Below are 18,884 nucleotides of genomic sequence, written 5' to 3'. Positions count from 1 at the left end.
GTTTCGTGACCTTGAACGAACCCTGACAAGAAATCAAAATTTACTATCTTTTCAAACATAATATTCAGTAATAGTCATTGTTCTTTGCAAAATGTATTGTTTGCCTAGATTGTTCAAATATTTGTTGTGTTCAAGGTCACTTCATCCGTTAGCCTGTTCATGGCATTTTGCATGGTTTGTTAGCATTTAAGCTAACCAGATTTATCGATAACAAAGCACTGAGGTTGTTTTAAAGCCGCAGCTTGAAGACTTTTTTTTTTTTCTTTTCTTTGAATTGTTCACCATCTGCCAAACTGCTGCTCACTGTGAAGTGAGTTGAGTGGAGTTCACAACCACCATACAGTGCTCATATGTCTCGTTTTGGCTCGCAAGTCAAAGCCAAAAATCAGCGGAACGATGGCTCATATCTTGAAAAAGTTGGATCAGTGTCCCCAGGCACCGTTGTACCTGCTTTATGGAGGCTCATGTGCACTTTGCAGTTTGGAATTTGCTTGTTTTTAGACTGAGATCAACAAGTGACCACCTGGTCTGGTCCTAGTTGTCATGGTAATGCTTGCACACCCCACAGTGGATGTAGTAATGAGCACTAGCAGGAATTTTTTTTTTGACAGGTGGACTGAACATTAACATGTAGAGATTTGACTCCAACAACTTTTCCTTGAAAATGAGTAGTGACATAGGCTGACATAGGATTGTGCTTCTTTTACCCAAGGTTGGGTTAATTATTTTGTCCCAGCAAATTGGGTTGAAGAGTGGATTTGGGCTTGTTGAAAAGCTGAGGCTGGTCGCCATTTTGGAGGGTTGTGTACTGAAGTTGCTTGAACTCATCAGTATGGGTAGTTTTTATCCCTTGTTGGCTCAAAATCTTGACCCAACATCTTGGGTTAAGTCCTCAACCCAATCCACTTGGTATAAATAACCCAGATGTGACATCGGTTTTGCTATTTCCCTCGGGGTTACTTTGAGTCCAGAAGTTTAGAGTTGAGAAATTAAAACGCTAAACCTCACAACCGTAATCCAGACTTAGTCAAGATCAATAGTTCTCAGTGAGGTGACTCTTCTGACCATCTTATTATTTTTTTTTTTTGCATTTTCCAAAGGATACTTGTTAGTTTAAGTAGAAGGTTAAACGATGACAGTCACGTCAGGAAAACGTGAGAGTGTGCGGGGAGGTCACGCCGCCGCGCGGTGTGTTGGCCGTCAAACGGGACGTCCCGCCGAGTTGAGCGCCAGCCAGGAACTTAGCGGATGGACTGACACTGAGCTGGCTGGGCTCCCTCCAGAAGCACGACGGCACCTCCCGTCCATCTGTCGCCACCACGCTTGCCCCCGCGGTCACTCTAAAGTCTGCACCCGCTTCGCTCGTTTTTTGGCAGGCTCGCCGCCAAATTGCCAGTAATTGGCCACCGAAGGCTGACTATCTGTAAGTTCTATTTTTTTTTTTTTTTTACGTTACATTCATACAAGACCAGTGTGTCCTTTTCGTGGAAATGACCTGGCTCGCTCATGGAGAATAAGCATGCTTGTGACAAATAGCCACTTTAATGATGATTAGAAAAAAAAATATCCCACTTGGACAAACAACCTTTATCATGAAGCAAATCATTTGACTTCATTTGTCAGGGGTAAAATGTTAACAGTATCAAAATCAAAGGCTTTCGCTAGCAGATGATCCTCTGAATCAGCTTCTTTGTTGACATCGTCACACTTTGATTTCAACAATGTTACCTTTTATTTCTTTCACTTTCTCAAGGGATCAGTAGCGTTTTGTCCTAATATGGCCTGTGGCATGAGTACAACTATGTAAGTCTTTGTAGCCTTATATAAATAAAGATGACTTGACTTTACTTGGGGTGTTTTATTAAAGCAGCATTCCTTCAACAACGGTCACCAGATTTTGCTTTTCAAGAGGAGGCGCTTGTTTGCATAAAATCGGAATCTGACTACGAAAAAGGCATTTAGAAAAGTGAGAATGTTGCTAGAGGCAAATCCGACTATTATGTGACACAGCATTGTTGCTAACCACATCACGAGGAAGTCATGGGAAAGTGTTAACCTATACAACTGTTTCGTTCTGAGGTTTGATCCCAAAAGCGCAGACACAAATAAGATTTTAACTCTTTATTCGCATAACATCGAGAGGCGTAGAACAAACTTGACTAGACGAGAAACAATGAGAATGCATCGACAATCACGAGACGCCAAGCCCCCTTGGGCTGTGGAGATGCACAGAGGAACCGAGGTAATAATCCGACAAACACACAAATTTCTCAGACAGCTTATATAGACAGTGAATCGATCTGATTAGTTGTGGCTAGACATGTGGGTAACAGGACTGACATGGAATGATCTGATTGCCTGTTGACCAGATAAAGGGATTAAAGACTCTTGACATCACATAGTTCCTGACGTCACATAGGTTAAGACCAGTTGAAACTAGATGCTGGTTACATCAGTTTAAAACAGAAACTTGACCTCACAGTCATGACCCAAACATAACCCTTGCATGACCCAAACTTAACCCTGGCATGACCCAGTCATGACAACAACTATTCCAATTATACCTTATAAGTGATGATAATGAGCAAGATATATATGAACTTGACTACTGTACGTATTTAACCCATAAGTATGAGGTGTGTCAAATAGCGTACACAGTATGTGGGTAGTTGGGTATCAGTGTCTGCCCACTCATCAAATAAATGTGAAATTAAACAAAGTCAAGTATCTGTTACGAAAATATGCCTATCAGTAAGTTCTTCGGAATAGTAGAAATGGAAATGGATGGTTAAAAACCAAGTGCCCCCTGTAGAAACTTTGGAAACAAGAAATTCTTGAACGTGCTGGAATTCTCAAATGTTATTTGGCGAATTTGGTGATGAAGTGCTGCCTTCAAAAATGAAAATTCAATCCGCGCTTTAATGGCCGAGGAGAGTCAGCACACAGATGTTTATGGAACTCTTCAGAGATGTTCATTCACATTCATTCACGTCTGAGCTCTGGCTGGGCCACTCAATGACATTTGCAATAAAATAAGTCTCATAAAGTATGCTTGAATAAGCATTTTGTCTTTCCTGAAGTTAGGGACTTTTGCAGATGACTTATTGTATGCCAGACAGTGAAGTTTTGTTACAATGTTTGTAATCATCTCATCAGATTGTCAAACCAAAAAAGGTTGGTGCTCCAGAGATGTAAAATCAGACCCAATAATAATAATAATGATGTGTGCGAAGCCAGTTTGGAAGTGGCCTTAAACAACATGTAGCAGCAACTACGACCCCCTTAGAAGTTAACTTGATGTTGAGCTCCTGCGATTCGATCCCTCTGAGCATTAGTAAACAGCAGAGGAGAAAGAAAACCCAGATAAAATGGGAAGCGCTGGTGGTGACGAGCGGCGCCGCGGTCGTTTCATCCATTCCTCCTCGGCCGGCTCCGGTCACGTCTGAAGCGTGCAGTCATGCCGCTCGCTGTTTACTCTGGATTACAGAGACGCCCTTCACATCCCCGCCCGAATACGCCGCCTCGCCACTCAGACACGCTCCGGCCCAGACGGTTGACACAAGAACGCGCCTCGACGAGGCCTCCGGGCGGTGGGAGGGGAGGAAGAGCGGGGCCTCGTCTACAAACCCAACCCCCTCGACCTGGATGGAGATCAGCTTCGCCAAATGCGTCCTCTCGGATTTCAGCGCAGTGGACTGCTGTCCGGACTTCTGTGATGCCGTATTGGGCATCATTCATCGAACAGAAGGGGTCCTTTGGGTTCGTTTGCTTGACCCATCTGCCATCGGAGATGATCTGAAATGTTCAGAGGGGATGATTGCTTGTCCATGTGTATCACTTTGCTCACGACGATTGTGATGTGATTGTCTGTGCTTTTATTAAGGTTGGAGCCCCCGCGATCATGCCATTTTATTTCTACACGACAGTGGTGCGAGTACAGTCTGTGTGGGAAAAAATGAGCCCTATGAAGCTCTGAGGCAGAGATTTTAACAACGCAGTTTCAATGGTGTTCTGTCGAGGACGGCTTTTGTGAACATGACGACGAGAACTACGGCGATGCAATAAAGTGAGCAGCTAATCGTTGTTTTCAACTTAGCCACTTTGTCACTTTATTTAGTGACTTCTCCAACTCTTCCTTATCTGACAACAAATCAAGACCTGATGTTCCCCCAGCCACCACTGTAACCATATCTTCTACATCCCCACCAGCGCCTCATTGGTGTCCTGTCTGGGACTAGCCTGGCAACTTCCTGTGTTTGCATTTATGCTAACAAATATCATCAGGTGCTAATAGAAACTTTCCTGTGCAGGAAAATGATAATAAAATGTTGAATTATAGTTGCTTCAGAGTTGAAATAACGACCATTACCTGAGTCGACAGTAAATGACAAAATGGCCGCCCCCCGAAATAGATAAAAACGGCTAGGTTTTGCTGCGTAATTCATATTCCACAAATGCGATATTAACCAGAATGTCATCTTTAGACTAGTGAGGGCGCATACAATATATTATTGTAAAGAAAATGTGGATTGACTTCCCCTTTAGGATTGAAAGTAACATAACATATTTACGGTGCCATTCAATAATAGCTTGAAAGTTAAATGTTAGCACTGGTAGATGCTAACAGCTTTCAGACTCACTAAAATGATCAGACGAGCTAATTATCCATCCATTCATCCATTTTCTTGACCGCTTATTCCTCACAAGGGTCGCGGGGGGTGCTGGAGCCTATCTCAGCTGGCATTGGGCAGTAGGCGGGGTACACCCAGAACTGGTTGCCAGCCAATCGCAGACAAGTTAATTAAATAAACTAAATAAAATGGTGATAAGTTAGCAGTCATATGTAGCATTAGCTTCTGAGTAACTCTCCTTATATATATAGTAATCACCGAAGTGGCACATGCATTGCACTTGACGACCACAGAGGGCGCCCCGGAGCAAAAACCTTTCTGTTAACTTCTATTCTGGAAGCGGTTTACTTTTAGCAAATATAATAATCTGTTTAAAAGCCGTGTTAACTCCACATGCAAGCATATATGTATTCTTTTTTTTTTTTAACTGTCATACAGGTCTAACAATAAGTTAAATGGACACCAAGTCGAACATATTTGTGTGAGATGGTGAGCACAGCGAGCAGACTGCATGGTTGTTTTTCCAAAAGGTCAGAACTAGCTACAGCTCAGACCTCACACTTAGTCAACAATGGGAGTCATTGTCAGAGGCGTCAGAGGTGATAAAATAACTTTTTTTTTTTCTTTTTTTTTTATTTCTTTGTCACTGCTGTTCCGCATGGCCTGGATTTATGAGGCCGCGCCAAGCAATAACAACATAAGACCACGGGGGCGGAAAAGCGAGCGGACTACAACCGTCACAACAACTTCTGGCCTCATGATTACAAGGCCGCCGGGCACAAAACGGCCACTTTTCCCTCGCAGCAGTGCTTGTTTTTAACTTCTCAAGATGGGCCACCGATGAAAGGTCTCGCTGCGCGCCAAGTTATCCTCTCACTTCTCGCTTCTCTCCCACAGAGAAGCGCGCAAGGCAGAGACTCATAAGTCATGATTAGATTTTATTAACCAGCAGGTGAAGAACGCTAACATTAATCGAGCCGCTGTGATCTTTTCAACACAATCTTGAGCGGAGTTGCGCATTGTAATGTGTTTTTAAAGGCAACATAATATGCACATTTTTCACAATTTAGTTACAAGGATCAAGAATTGTAGGATTTGATTTCTTAAGAGAAAAAAAAATGTAAGCTGTTTGTCTCATGCAAGTGAGCAAAAGTGAGCAAAGGAAATAAGGATTTTGTTACCATGACGACCAGTAGCAAAACTATTTGAATTGATTAGGCAAGTGAGAGTCTTCTGCAGGGCCCAGTGTGGGCATCCATCAAGACAATGCGGCACGCATACTTCTCCCAGCTAGGCAGGGTGAAGATCCAGAGCCACTTTCAAGCAACTGCCAAACTGCACGGCCTGAAACACTATCTTGTCGAGGCACCATTGTGCAAAAACACACGCGCGTCCCTCACAGGTTCGAGCCCGAGGGCAGTTATGATGTCAATTTCAGTTGGCAGCAGGGGGCAGTATTGGGCAAATCTACTAGTACATATAACATATCTTTGCAAAGAAGATTTTTATGTTTAGTCCCATATCAGCCTTTTGGAAGTGGATTTTCGGGCAAGTGGCAAAAAACATTTTAGGTGGTATGTTTATGTATATTTAGGTGTATATTCCACTCATCCCCCCGAAAAACAGAAAGAAGGTAACCCCTATATTATATAATATGACTCCAACAAAATCTAGCATCAAAATACAATATTAGACATATTTTTTTGGGGGAATGGGTGAGTATCGATAACAGGTAATTGTGAGGTTTTTGTATAGTAACCTTTAAATAAAGTACCGTATTTTCACGACTATAAGGCACACCTAAAAGCCTTCAATTTTTTTGAAAAGCTGACCATGCGCCTTATAATCCAGTGCGCCTTATATATAGATCAATATTGAGCCACAACAGGTCTCGCTGTCAAGACGCTATCGGTGACCCTGCATGATCGGTGACGCGCATACGCAGAATATCCCGCCATCTTGGATCGCTAGCTAATACTAATACTTTACCTCAGAGAAAATATTAAAACAGCTGTTTATTCATTTTGGGAGTGAATGGAGTGGTCAGAAAGCTGGTTTGTAATCTATTAATAAAGTTTGACTGACCTATCTGACTGTTTTGTTGACATTCCCTTTAGCGCAGCACCATCTAATGGATGCATAACGTAACCCCAACCTCTACTGTAGCGCCTTATATTTGGAAAAAGTTTTAAAATATGTCATTCATTGTAGGTGCACCTTATAATGAGGTGCGCCTTATAGTGCGGTGCGCCTTATATAAGGAAAAAGTTTGTAAAATATGTCATACATTGAAGTTGCGCCTTATAGTGCGGAAAATACGGTACTTTTTTAAAACAAATACTGTATTCAATTGCTTTTCATTGGATTGCATAGTGATGTTATGCCAAGTTCAGTTACAACATGCTGTCAGCGCAATATTTTTGTTTTCGACAGCTTTGGCATAGCTGCTCTCAGGGCTGCCCTATCAAATGGGCTAATTTTAGCCAGCCAAGATGTAGTGTGTCTAAAGTTTTTTTTCTCATTTTCATCCTTGGGGTGTTTTGATAAAAGCATGTCATGTGTGTTATGAAGACAACTGCAAACTTTTTTTTAAATATTGAACCATCCAAAGTATGCCTCCAAAAGTGTAAATGTAAGCGTTTAAATGGGTCTTACAGCACTCGAGCTTACAGTATGGCCTGCATGATGGGTTATTCCTGTCCAGGTTTTGCTGTACATCCACGCGTGATGGTGGTAGTGCGTGCGTGCGTGCGCGGGTGCGTAGCGGTTGAACATGTTACACATGAACGAGCTGGGAGGCCGCCAGCCGCAACACAACTTGACTTCCAAATGAATAAATGAAGGCAATTAGTGGATCTGTTTACAGTGTTGCGGAGACAGAAGTAGGTCAAACGTGGTCGAGGCGGGCGTAGTGGAAAAAAAACAACAACAAAAACGCACGGGCTGGTACCTTCCCGGGCCCACGTCGGGAGAATTAGGGCGCGGAAACTGCGTCTTTATTAGCACTGACTTTTGGAGCGAATGTCATGTCGGATCACGGCGAGAGAGGCGCGTTTATTCGGAAAAGCAGCGTTTTTGTGAGGAGAAGTCCACGGCGCTGTGTCGTCATGGCGGCAGCCCAGGGCGCGCGCACACGCACACACACAAGCCTCAGAGGACATCATGTGATGAACGCTCACTCTGCAGACACCCCCACCGGATATATGCACTGTTGCCACACAATGAAATTCATGACATTTGACCTGTGGTTCATGTTCATTATATCAGCATTCAGCCTGCATTGAGGGCAGCGGGGTGTTAAATTTATATTTAATACAGAGCGGTGATTCAATTGTGAAATTAACAGCGTATGAAAAGACGCGTCTCTTAATCCTCATTAATTCCTGTCCTGTCGTGTGAGTCTGTCTGTACGCCTTGTTCTTGTCCCTGTGCCGTCAGCCACTAGTTTGTCAATCAAACGGCCTAGTGGGCATGGCTGGTATATGCAAATGTTTTTTTAGGCACCAAGAATTATCCCTAGCAACAAGTAGATAGCCAAATAAATTTAGCAGTTTGTTTTGTTGCTAGCTTTACCAACTTTTCCAAAAATTCGATGACCGTAATATCGCAGTTGGAATACATTTAGGATTTTTTGCCATGAAACAGGAAGTAAAGATTTTAAAAAAAAAAATCCTTTCAAGAATATATGTGCCCCCCATATAGTCTAAAACAGCATTCAGATTAATATTATGTTTGTGGAATATTTTTTTTTTGTGAAATATTTTTTATCCATCTAAGAGGCGGCCATTTTGCCATCTTACTGTTGACTGAAAATTACATCGCAGTTTCTCAGGGCTAAGGAAAAATGGCCGCCTCTGAGATGGATAAAAAATGGTGGGAAATTTGCGAAATTCATATTCCAAAAATGCAATATTAAACAGAATACCATGTTTAGTGCTACATAGAGCAAATTATTGTAAAGAAAATTTTGGACTTGACTTCCGATTTATAAATATCATACGTGCGTTCAAGGTTCTGAATTGCGCAATGGATTCCTACAAAAATCTCACTCTGAAGATGTATTCAAAAGGCAGTACAGGAGATGAAGAAGGAAGCTTTAAGTGCCTATTGAGGGGAAAAAAAACACATTAATGACCACAAAGGGTTCTCTTGATGCAATTCATCAATCAGCAGTAGACTAGGAATCAAATGACTTGATCAACATGATACATGCAGTCCTTTCTATACATTTTAAATTCAAATACGTTGTTACATATACAGTTTTTTTTTAATCATTGTTGAATGTGTTGAAAGTGAAATGTGGAAAGGGATATTCAATTAATTCTGAGGCTTAGACCCTCCATCCATCCATCCATTTTCTTGACCGCTTATTCCTCACAAGGGTCGCGGGGAGGCTTAGACCACTTAATAATAAAAATAATTAGAAAAAAACAGGTTATGATCTTTCTTTAACCTGTCATGGATGGCTCTGAAATTCCTAAATCCAACAATTGTAGACATTCCCACGTGGTAAAGAGGTTTAGCATTTACGTTGCATGGTCAATCCAGCAAAACTGTGGCAGGAAAGTCACTCTTAACAACCCCCACACCACATGATGATCTTTTTTGATAATCAGATCTTTGCTGACTTAGATGGGAAGGAGGGAAAACGGGTTCAAATTTAGCCGGCATGTCAGTTTGTGTGACACCCGCCGCAGACCGTTCACGATAAAGTACCACTGGCTCCCTCTAGTGGTACATACAAGAATCACTTAATTTAATGTTCTAAAAAATAAAATGTTTTTCTTTTTTTAATCCAATCCAACACTTCGTGCAGATTAGTTGTACTGTATTTGATTTTTAACTACATGACCTTGACCTTGAGCTGTTTTTCTTTTTTTTTCTTTTTTTTTTTTTCTTTTTTTTCCCAGTGGACTTTGAATGGGCTTTGAATGAAAAGGGAGGGCAATGATTACAATTCAGCCAGCGGATTGTTATGCGTATATTTGGCTTTCGTCAAATTCATAGTAATAATGTTCTATGTTGTTTGTATCTGCGCATCATTTGCATCCAAACCTCATATTCACGCTCAACATCAACAGATTAATGACGAAAAAATGCAATCGGATGTAACGTCATTCATTGGCTTATAGCTTTGCAGCCTGGATGTTCCGCAGGGATCTTGTTTTCTTCTTTCCCCTTCTCCGACAAATAAAAACCGTGATTGCCTTTTCGGTCCCCCACCGGCGGCTTTTTATTGGTCAGCGCGGACTGCGTGTGAGCTCCAGGGCTCCCCCAGGCCCTCGCCACTAATCTCAACGCTCGAGCAGCAGCGGATGTCTGGCGGGAGCGCTAAAATGGCACTATGTCACAGCAACGCGCTCGCCTCCTAATAAGCGGAGGACGCTCGAAGGGGGCCGGGCGGAGGCAAATGTGACACGGGGGGACAATTCCGACACATCGCCACAACACAGGCGGTAAAACCCCGCCTCCTACCCCCCAGCATCGCATGCCATTATCTGCGCCCGCATGCATTATACATGCAGATACAGGACTGTATCTGAAATTGCTGTTAGGAAAAGGCGGCCAGATGAAGGGCACGGCTGCCACAGTCGGATTTAGCCACGCGTGGCTGTTTTTCCTCCCGTCTCGCTTTCCCGGGCTGTGTCTCCGCTCGTCCATAAATCTCATTGTCGGTCCTCCCCCGGTTAATGGTGACCTCAAGCGGGCTTCTCTCGCCCGCGTTGCATAGTAGACGATGAGCGACAGGATGGAAAGTCAAAGTGACCTCCGGTTGTGTGACGAAAAGCCCAACCAGGCTCTTCTATAATTCAGTAAGGAGAAGGACAAGGATTGTGGTCGCGCGGTGATGCATCACCTGCTGCATCAGCTGCCCCGCGCACGCCTCATCTTTCATGTTTCTGAAGTGCACGAGCGAAAGGCGGGAGCCGTGGAGTCCCCGCTACAAAGGGATATGCGGACAACGCTGCTGCAGGGGAATAGCTCCACAACGAGGGTTTGAAATGTGAACTTCAGCCTGAAGATGAGCATGACAGCAGAAGTCTTTTGTTGTGACGTAACTCGCTATTAGCCATTGTAGCGCTTGGGCTCAGGTTCTGGCTTTGAGATTCTTCCAGCCATCGTTTTTTTCTATAAAGCTTATCCTCATTACGGTCGCGGGTGAGCTGACAGCTGGCGAAACGCAGACTACACCGTGCGCTGGTCGCCAGTCAGTCACAGGGTGCATCCAAACATTTTTTTTTTATGGCACCTGGTACTCATAAACGGGCTGTGGCAAGAACAAGCAGACAGCATAAAGGAAGTAAAAAAAATAAATAAGTAGGTGTTTCGTATTAACCTTGCTGGCGCAAGATGAATTCTCACGGAAGATGTGAGTTCACAAACCCCGGAAAATACATCTTGTACCTCTCCGTTGATTTCCGCCAATCACAGAGTGACATTGTGTTTGGGGGGCGGGATATACAACTGTGACGAAACCAGGAAGCCAGTGGCACCACCGGAGCTAACAAACAAACCTAACATCGACAAATGTACAATGACACATCGTCCAATCAGCTCAAATTATTGTACAGAATGTCCCGCCTTTCCCGACCAAACTATTGTGGATTGTGGAGAGGTACCAGATGGATATTGCGGAGAACTCGCTTGAGTGAAGCTCAAGATCAATGTGGCTAGTTCCAGGTTAGTTTCGTATACCTGGGAATGCTAAATTTGATGTCCCGCCCCCATTATATAGTACTTAAAAAATATGATGTTTTTTTTTTTCCCCCTGATGTCCCAGCTGTTGAGATGGTACAGCCCAAGTTCGAGAAGTCATTCGGGCTAACCGTCTATGATGAGGAGGCAGAAGTGTGATCCCTGTAAATGTGCAAAAAAATGGGCCAAAATTGCACCTTCGAATCCTCATAGCTCACTTCCCGGTCATTTTAGCGCATGGCTACCAAAATCGTTGTGTCCTGCATTTGCTACCCAATTTTTGTAGCCGTAGGTCGAAAGGAGCAGGACAAGGGCCAAAAAAAGAACCCCCCCCATAGGGGGCGCTACAGTCCTTTATTTTTTTTGTACTCATGAACGGAAACTCAAAAATATTTTTAAAAATATCAAATTTTCGCAGTGCCCCATGTGTGTGCAGTTTGATGGGTTCGCGTTCATATTGAGTGCCTCAAAATTACCATACTTTACGAAGAAAAATAATAACAAAAACAATAGGGACCTCACAGGGGTCACAGCTCAGGCCCGAATAAAACCAAAGACCACGTTATGTTCAACCGATGTGCAAACTCGTGTTACGTTGCTGCTAAGGAATGAAACCGCATTTTAAACCGAAAATGATCTGAAATGTGATCTCGCTCTCCAGTCTGAAGATGAGCTCGGCAGCAGCAGTCTTTTGTACTCATACAATTCCTTAATTGCCATTTTTTATTAAGGTAAGTCGCTACTCAGGCTGCAGCTTTGAGATTCCCTCATCTTTTTTTTTTTTTTGTCTGAGTTGACAGTCTGCTCTCGTGTCGAACAACGATACATTTCCACCCAGACTGATTCGGTTACGAGCTCGCTGGGCCGCGTTGCCTTTGCATGCATAAATCATTGGGACCTGCCGGGGGGGAAATCCATTACGTTTGGCAGCGACTGCACCCCAGCGAGGAAAAATAATCAAACTCGGCGCTGTTGCGCATCCCCGGCGAAGCCGCCACGCGCATATGTCCATAAATCCATAAAAACCCGCGCCGCCGCGCGCGAGCAAAATCAAAAGGCCTTATTCTGAGGAAGCTCCTGTCTGCGTCCTCGCTTTCGCCACCCCTTTTTTGGCCCGTATGGCTCAGCGCAGCCGATGATGCCAAGGTTGGAAATGGCTGGCACGAGTCGTCGCGATCAAAGAAATCAAGTTGCAAAAGGAACAGCTGTTAACTCGGCTGCTGACGAATCACTATGAGACGCTTTCAGGCAGAGGAGCGAGAGCGAGGAAGTGCAGAAATAGTAATAGTAGAAACCAGAAAGAAATTAGTATCATTTATGGTTTTGGATACATTCCAACAATTTAGTGATACTTTGCTAACAATGCAGTATTACAATTGCCTGCCAAGGATACTGATAGCATCACAATTATTTCCAGATGATCCTGATACTATCGCAATACTGATAAAATATCATCTTGTTTACAATACTGATTATCACGATACGCTCCCCCATGATAGTGATAGTGGCGTGACACTTTGCCACGATACTGATAGCCTCATATTGCATTTCCAATTAAAATGATGTTATGATGCTAACAATGTTGATGGTATCACAATACGTAGCCAAAGATACTTGTAGTATCACATTATATTCCTAACAATATTGATATCATTGCAATACAAACGACACTGGCAGTATTATGATAATGACTGTGCTAATGCTACTTTGCTACTTTTGCTAATCATACTGATTGTGTTCCCAACCATATTACTGACATACTAACGACACAAATAGTATCGTGGCATTTGGACAATAATACAGACAAAATCAAAATACTTTGCCAAGGATTCTGGTGTTCCCAACAATGCTATTATCAAGATACAAACAACACAGATAGCATCACAAAACTTTGCCTTTGATACTGATCATTGTATGTCCCCCAACAACACTGAAAGTATTACAGTACTGTATGTTGCTAATGAATGATATTATCAAGCCATGTTATGACATAAGAAGAGCGATGGCGAGCTCCTGCTTGCCAAATAGTGAGCCCACTCGCTTTCCCGCTGAGCGTCTGCCGTTCCCAAGCCATTTTTAACATTTAATCCGCACGGCAAACGCCATCGCGGCGGCCACTCATCCGAAGGCTGTGCAAATATACGCTTCAACCCGGATTATCTCCCCCGACAGTCGCTCTGGTCTTTTCAGCCCAACCCGGATTGTCCCTAATTCCACTCCCGAACTCGCATCTCCCTCTCTTAAGTCTCTGGAGTGCTCGGAAATGTGAAGTCGAAGATGCTCAAGGACAGTCTTGTCGGGCAACCAATGACGAAAAATTGCGACATTTGATGGAATCTCTTGAAAAGTTCGACTTCAAGCATCTATGAAACAAATCCCATCTGGTTTTGGTCACCAATGTGTGAGTGCTCCGGTCTTATGGGACCGGACCAGATTGGCCACTAATGAGGAAAGCGACTATCTCCCGTGGTCAGCTGTCAGGGACCTCTCTGTAATCTTTGATGATTTGCATATATGAATGTGCGCCATTGATTTTCGGCTGAGACTGAATGTATTAAGATAACGTTATAAAGACACCCTCATTGATCTGCGCGTTGAGGCTGGACTTATCTAAAGAGCTGAAGACAGTATTGAACTGAAAGGCAAACATTTGAAAACGGGTAAAAATCGGATCAATGGTACGAAGTTGAATTATACCCATATAAACAGTTTAAATACTAAAAGCATAAGTTAATTTTTGAGAGTTCTAAATTATTATAATTAGTGTTTTTCCGATACTGTTTTTTGGCTCCCGATACCGATACCGATACCCAGCTTTGCAGTATCGGCCGATACCGACACCATACCGATACTTAAGGTTTTTTTTCCTCAACATGAAAAAGATGTCCTGCCATTGGTTCAGAGCCTTCAAGGGCCAATAGGATATCTTAGATCGGCATGCAGTGAACATGTCACATACCAGTGAATGTCGTGCACCAGCAAGACACAAGATGCTGCATCCAAAATCCTATATTAGCGATGGAATTAATGGTATCGGCATGTTGCTTGTGAGTAGTCACCGATACCGATACCACTGTTCTAATTCAGTATCGGCACCTCTGCCGATACCAGTATCGGTATCGGAACAACACTAATTATAATTAGAGTTGGAACCAAGAATGCTGGGGCGTTATCTTATTTTGAAATGACTTGGTCAGAACCATCAAAAAGCCCAAAACGGGTCACAATAATGCCTAACGGTTGTGGCCCGTTTTGGGCTTTTTGATGGTTCTGACCAAGTCATTTCAAAATAAGATAACGTTAAACATGTCAACCAAGATTCGAACCCAAAACCTCTCTTCTGTGAATCAGACATGCTAACCACTAGGCTACCGTTTTTTTGCAAAGTAACACTGGCGACTACTGTCCCTGCATGCTTATTTTTAGATTACGCTGAAACGTTTTCCAGAAGAGACTTTCCCGTCGCATGATGCCTTGTGGTCGCATTGATCCACTAACAACATATTTATTTCAACCAAATACAATGTACTGCTAAGTGGAGTGCCCGCTAGCTAAATGGTGATGTTGCATAGTTGTCATGTTCCTGGACAAAGATCTGTTTCACTTCATAGAACACTGCCTTTTAGTGATTTGGACATCTTTTAATTGCAATCATGTGAAGACAATGAAAGAAACTAGGCTCATTCATCAGGTCATTTGTGTTTTGCTGGTGACACGGCTGTCTTTTGAACATTTCATTGATTTTAAGGTGCATTAACATTTCCCAAAGTTGAAAGTTTGGAACTCTCTTTATGAAACCAAAACCTTTTTTCTGCTCTCTTCTAGACCTCGTGCAGTGCAGCACGGCGTCACAAGAATGAAGGTAAGCGTGAAACAAGTGTGAAATTAAATAACCAAGTGAATCTTTCATCTTCCTGTTGCTGAAAATGTGTCTTGTGAGCGAGTCTTTGAGTTTTAACCAATAGTGACGTCTTCATTTGGCTCATTTACATAATAAAAAAACACAAAATAAGATGGAAAATGAAAATCTCTACCCTTGATATGGTCAACTAGGGTGGGTGAAGATTCAGAGTCACTTTCAAGCAATGTCCAGACTACACTGTCTAAAACACTCTAATGCAGAAACACTCTGATCCCTTACAGGTGAGATGCACCTACTGTCATGGCAACGTCAAAAGGTAAGCAGAGCTGCATTGAGTTCACTTGCGTGCGCAGATCGGTGTTAGCATCTGATAAGCAGCAGGTACTTGATTGCTGAATGAGGTTGTCGGGGCGTATTTACGTTTGGTGATGTGTCCGTGCACCAATGCACAGGTCGTAGTGTGTGAAGTGCTGCATCCACAAATGAAAATGCTTTCATTTTCTTTACGGCCATTCACTTTTTTTCCCCTACATTTTGTGACGGTCACCTTGCTGCACAATCCCCATATCTCCACTTCCTGGTTGCCATGGTAACGAAATCCATGTTTGCCCAGGGTGTAGCGTGAACTTCACTTCACAAATATGGCACTTTACTGTACTTTAATTTATTTAATTCAATCTCCGGTGTAATAACCTTATTTATTGATGGATTGAATTATTATTTTTTATTTTTTTATTATTATTATTATTATTATTATTATTATTATTATTATTATTATTATTATTATTATTATTATTATTATTATTAATTCAATCTCTGATGTAATAACCTTATTTATTGATTGATTGAATTTTCATTTTTTATTATTGCATTATTATTATTATTATTATTATTATTATTATTATTATTATTATTATTATTATTATTAATTCAATCTCTTATGTAATAACCTTATTTATTGATTGATTGAATTTTTATGTTATTTTTATTATTATTCGTAGTAGTATTAATTCAATCTCTGGTGTAATAACCTTATTTATTGATTGATTTAATTATTTTTTTATTTTTTTATCTGTTCTTATTGCTGTTGGACATGTAAATTTCCCAGAGGGAGCCATCCCAAAGGGATTAATAAAATCAAGTCTAAGTCAGTATATGGGGTCAGTGTCCAATTTAAAAAAAAAAAAAAAAAAAGTTTTTTTGTTTTTTTTTGTTTTGTTGTACATGATTCCTCTGCAGATTATTTAAAAAGCACATGGCCAAACTGGTGAACTGAGTCTGCTTGATTATGTTCATGTTCAGTTCAATTATTAAAATGACTTTTCCGGGAAATAGACAAATTCTCACGAGAACTCCTCAGCGGCTGATTCAAAGTGGCCGCAGTATGTCAGTCAGCAGGTGTCAACGTCTCAGTGGCCACACGGGACAGTGGGAAGCGCAAGACGGTGTTGTCATGATTATTATTGTTATGATGTAATCATCCAACGGCGCTTCTGTGCCAGTCGATTCAAATAAGTCGTCTAAAGGACAGATTGCTTTCGTTAATTTTTCCATACAGCTCAATGAAAAGCTCTGAAAAGTTCCCCATCACCAATATCTGTGTGTCTTTAATATCCCAAAAAAAACATCACTTTTTAATTAAAGACTTGTGTTTGAATGTTGAGCATCTGCTATTCGCTTTTTGCTCGTCGCATCGTATGAAGTTGAAACGTTCGCCGAGGGATGAACTCTCGGCAAGTTGTGAAATCTTTTTTTTTAAAGCAGAAGAAAGGATTTCTGAAGTGTGCTACCATCCCAAACGCCCAGAGGAGACACTCCAGGAATTAGCCAGGTTATTGTGCTTTCTTGTTGTTTTTGTTGTTTTTTTTTTGTATAAATTATTATTTGTTGCTTGTTTTCCGGCTAAAGTTCCGGCGCTGTTTGTCTGAACAATATGCGACAATCTGGATTGTGTGTTTGGCGATGATGTTTGGCCAGAGTGAACTGCTGGCTGCATGCTGAGCGGCCATCTGGCAGGTGAGCCGCAAGTTTTTCTCTCCTTCTTCTCGTTGCCTCCAGTCACTGTCAACATTTGATTTTTTTCCCCCCTCCTTTCTACACTCGTGTCTGTCTGCAAGCGTGGCCTCCCTCCAGTCCGGAAATCAACATCCACTTGTCACTAATCATAGAAAAACGTTGCCTTTACAATACTAAATATTCATTTTATTGACAGTCAGAGATGTATTCATCTTAGGGGTGCCGCTATTGAATATTTTGTAAGGTTGATTTTCTACTGATTATCGAATAAGTTAATCAAGTAATTTGATACAAGTATGATTTGGAATTACTAAACAAAATGTGCACGTGATCTACATACAATATTGGGGCAAATTTGAGCATCCCTTCTTCTGATCTCAGTCATCTCAGGCCTGATTATCAGATGTCAAGATTATTGTGAGCGCTTATCTTGTGGTGTGGGATGTTCTTCATCAATGATCTGCTTGGAAATACAGTTGGGGCTATAAATCAAAAATGTCAAACACACAATAGTTCGGTATTTAGATTGGGATAGGCAACAATTTTTCGGGGAGGAGGCCACATAGGACCATACACTTCCTAACCAGATGTATTGACAAATGCATATTTTAAATATGGACAAAATACGTGTATGTACGCAAAATTATTATTATTATTTTTTTCATTATTTTCTTTCTTCCATATTTTGGATTTTTCATGTTTTTTCCCAGGATCTCACGCCCCCCATTTCTGCTAATACTTAGTGGAAACGTATATTAAAGGTATATTATTAAACATAGTGTATATTTCTTGGGTTTGTAAAAAAAAATAAAAAATAAAAAAATAATAATAATAATAATAATTTTAGAAAATTAGAATATTTTAAAACTTATTTTTTGTAAATAATCAATTTGAAGATTATTTCTTGAATCAAGGGGCCACCAGTTGCGCATCACTGGCATTGTCGCTACTCTTTCTTCCTCTTTGTATTGTCCTGTAGTTTGGATGGCTTGTGGCTCACTGCTGCCTCCGGCGGGTCAGTTATGGTACTACCACAAGTAGAGGTGTGCAAAATTTCCGATTCTTAGATTATTCACGATTCGGCCGTGGAACAATCGAGAACGATTCACAAAAGTCCAAATTCCGATTATATAAATATGCCAAGGGAACCGAAACTAAAAGTGAACCGGAGCGAAAAGTACGCGGAACTGAAACGCAGTAGCGCGCGCGGTCTTCGGGACGCTTAATGGGACGGACCGAGAGTACACATCCACAACTCACGCCTCGACATTCAAAACAACAACAAGCATGGCTGAGCTGACCAACCCACCTCTTCGTCAGATCAGACCTGCTCCGAAAAGGCAAACAACTTCAGGCGGAAGTATCAGCTAGCTGGCTGCAGTGCGTCGGTTAGCGTTCTACAGGGCGCCGCGCAGTGATACGAACGAACGAACGAACGAACAGAAAAGTAGTGGCTGGCGGTAATGGCGTCTGACTTTATTCAGAAAAGAGTATTGTGGTGGAAATGTATCACGCTTTTGAAAACAAATAGTTTTTTTTAGAAGAAAAACGCTTTATTTCCGAGACCCCAGCCAGCTTGCTGGACTATTTTCCTCTCGTCCAACGTCGAACATGAACGCGTGTCACCGAACGCTGTCAGAAAGAAGTCAGTGCTGATCGCACACACGGGAGGTGAGGAT

At 41.9% G+C, this 18,884-nt stretch overlaps 2 protein-coding genes across 4 annotated transcripts in view; one reads left to right on the top strand and one right to left on the bottom strand.

Moving 5' to 3' along the window:
* ora1 (olfactory receptor class A related 1) overlaps positions 1 to 18,884 on the top strand; it is a 192,906-nt gene that overhangs the window by 135,536 nt on the left and 38,486 nt on the right. For all 3 annotated transcript variants that reach the window (XR_013284734.1, XM_077530524.1, XM_077530526.1), the window contains 2 exons: positions 15,153 to 15,189; positions 15,471 to 15,505. The gene's annotated coding sequence lies outside the window, so the exon portion shown is untranslated. The remainder of the gene's footprint in view (positions 1 to 15,152; positions 15,190 to 15,470; positions 15,506 to 18,884) is intronic.
* The window catches only part of LOC144024318 (plexin-A2-like), a 121,669-nt gene that overhangs the window by 98,587 nt on the left and 4,198 nt on the right, over positions 1 to 18,884 (bottom strand). The window lies entirely within an intron of this gene.

This window comes from Festucalex cinctus, chromosome 8 (genome assembly GCF_051991245.1).
Source record: "Festucalex cinctus isolate MCC-2025b chromosome 8, RoL_Fcin_1.0, whole genome shotgun sequence".
NCBI lineage: Eukaryota > Metazoa > Chordata > Actinopteri > Syngnathiformes > Syngnathidae > Festucalex > Festucalex cinctus.
Note: the sequence above shows the minus strand (reverse complement) of the source record. Positions and strands in the feature narration are given on the sequence as shown.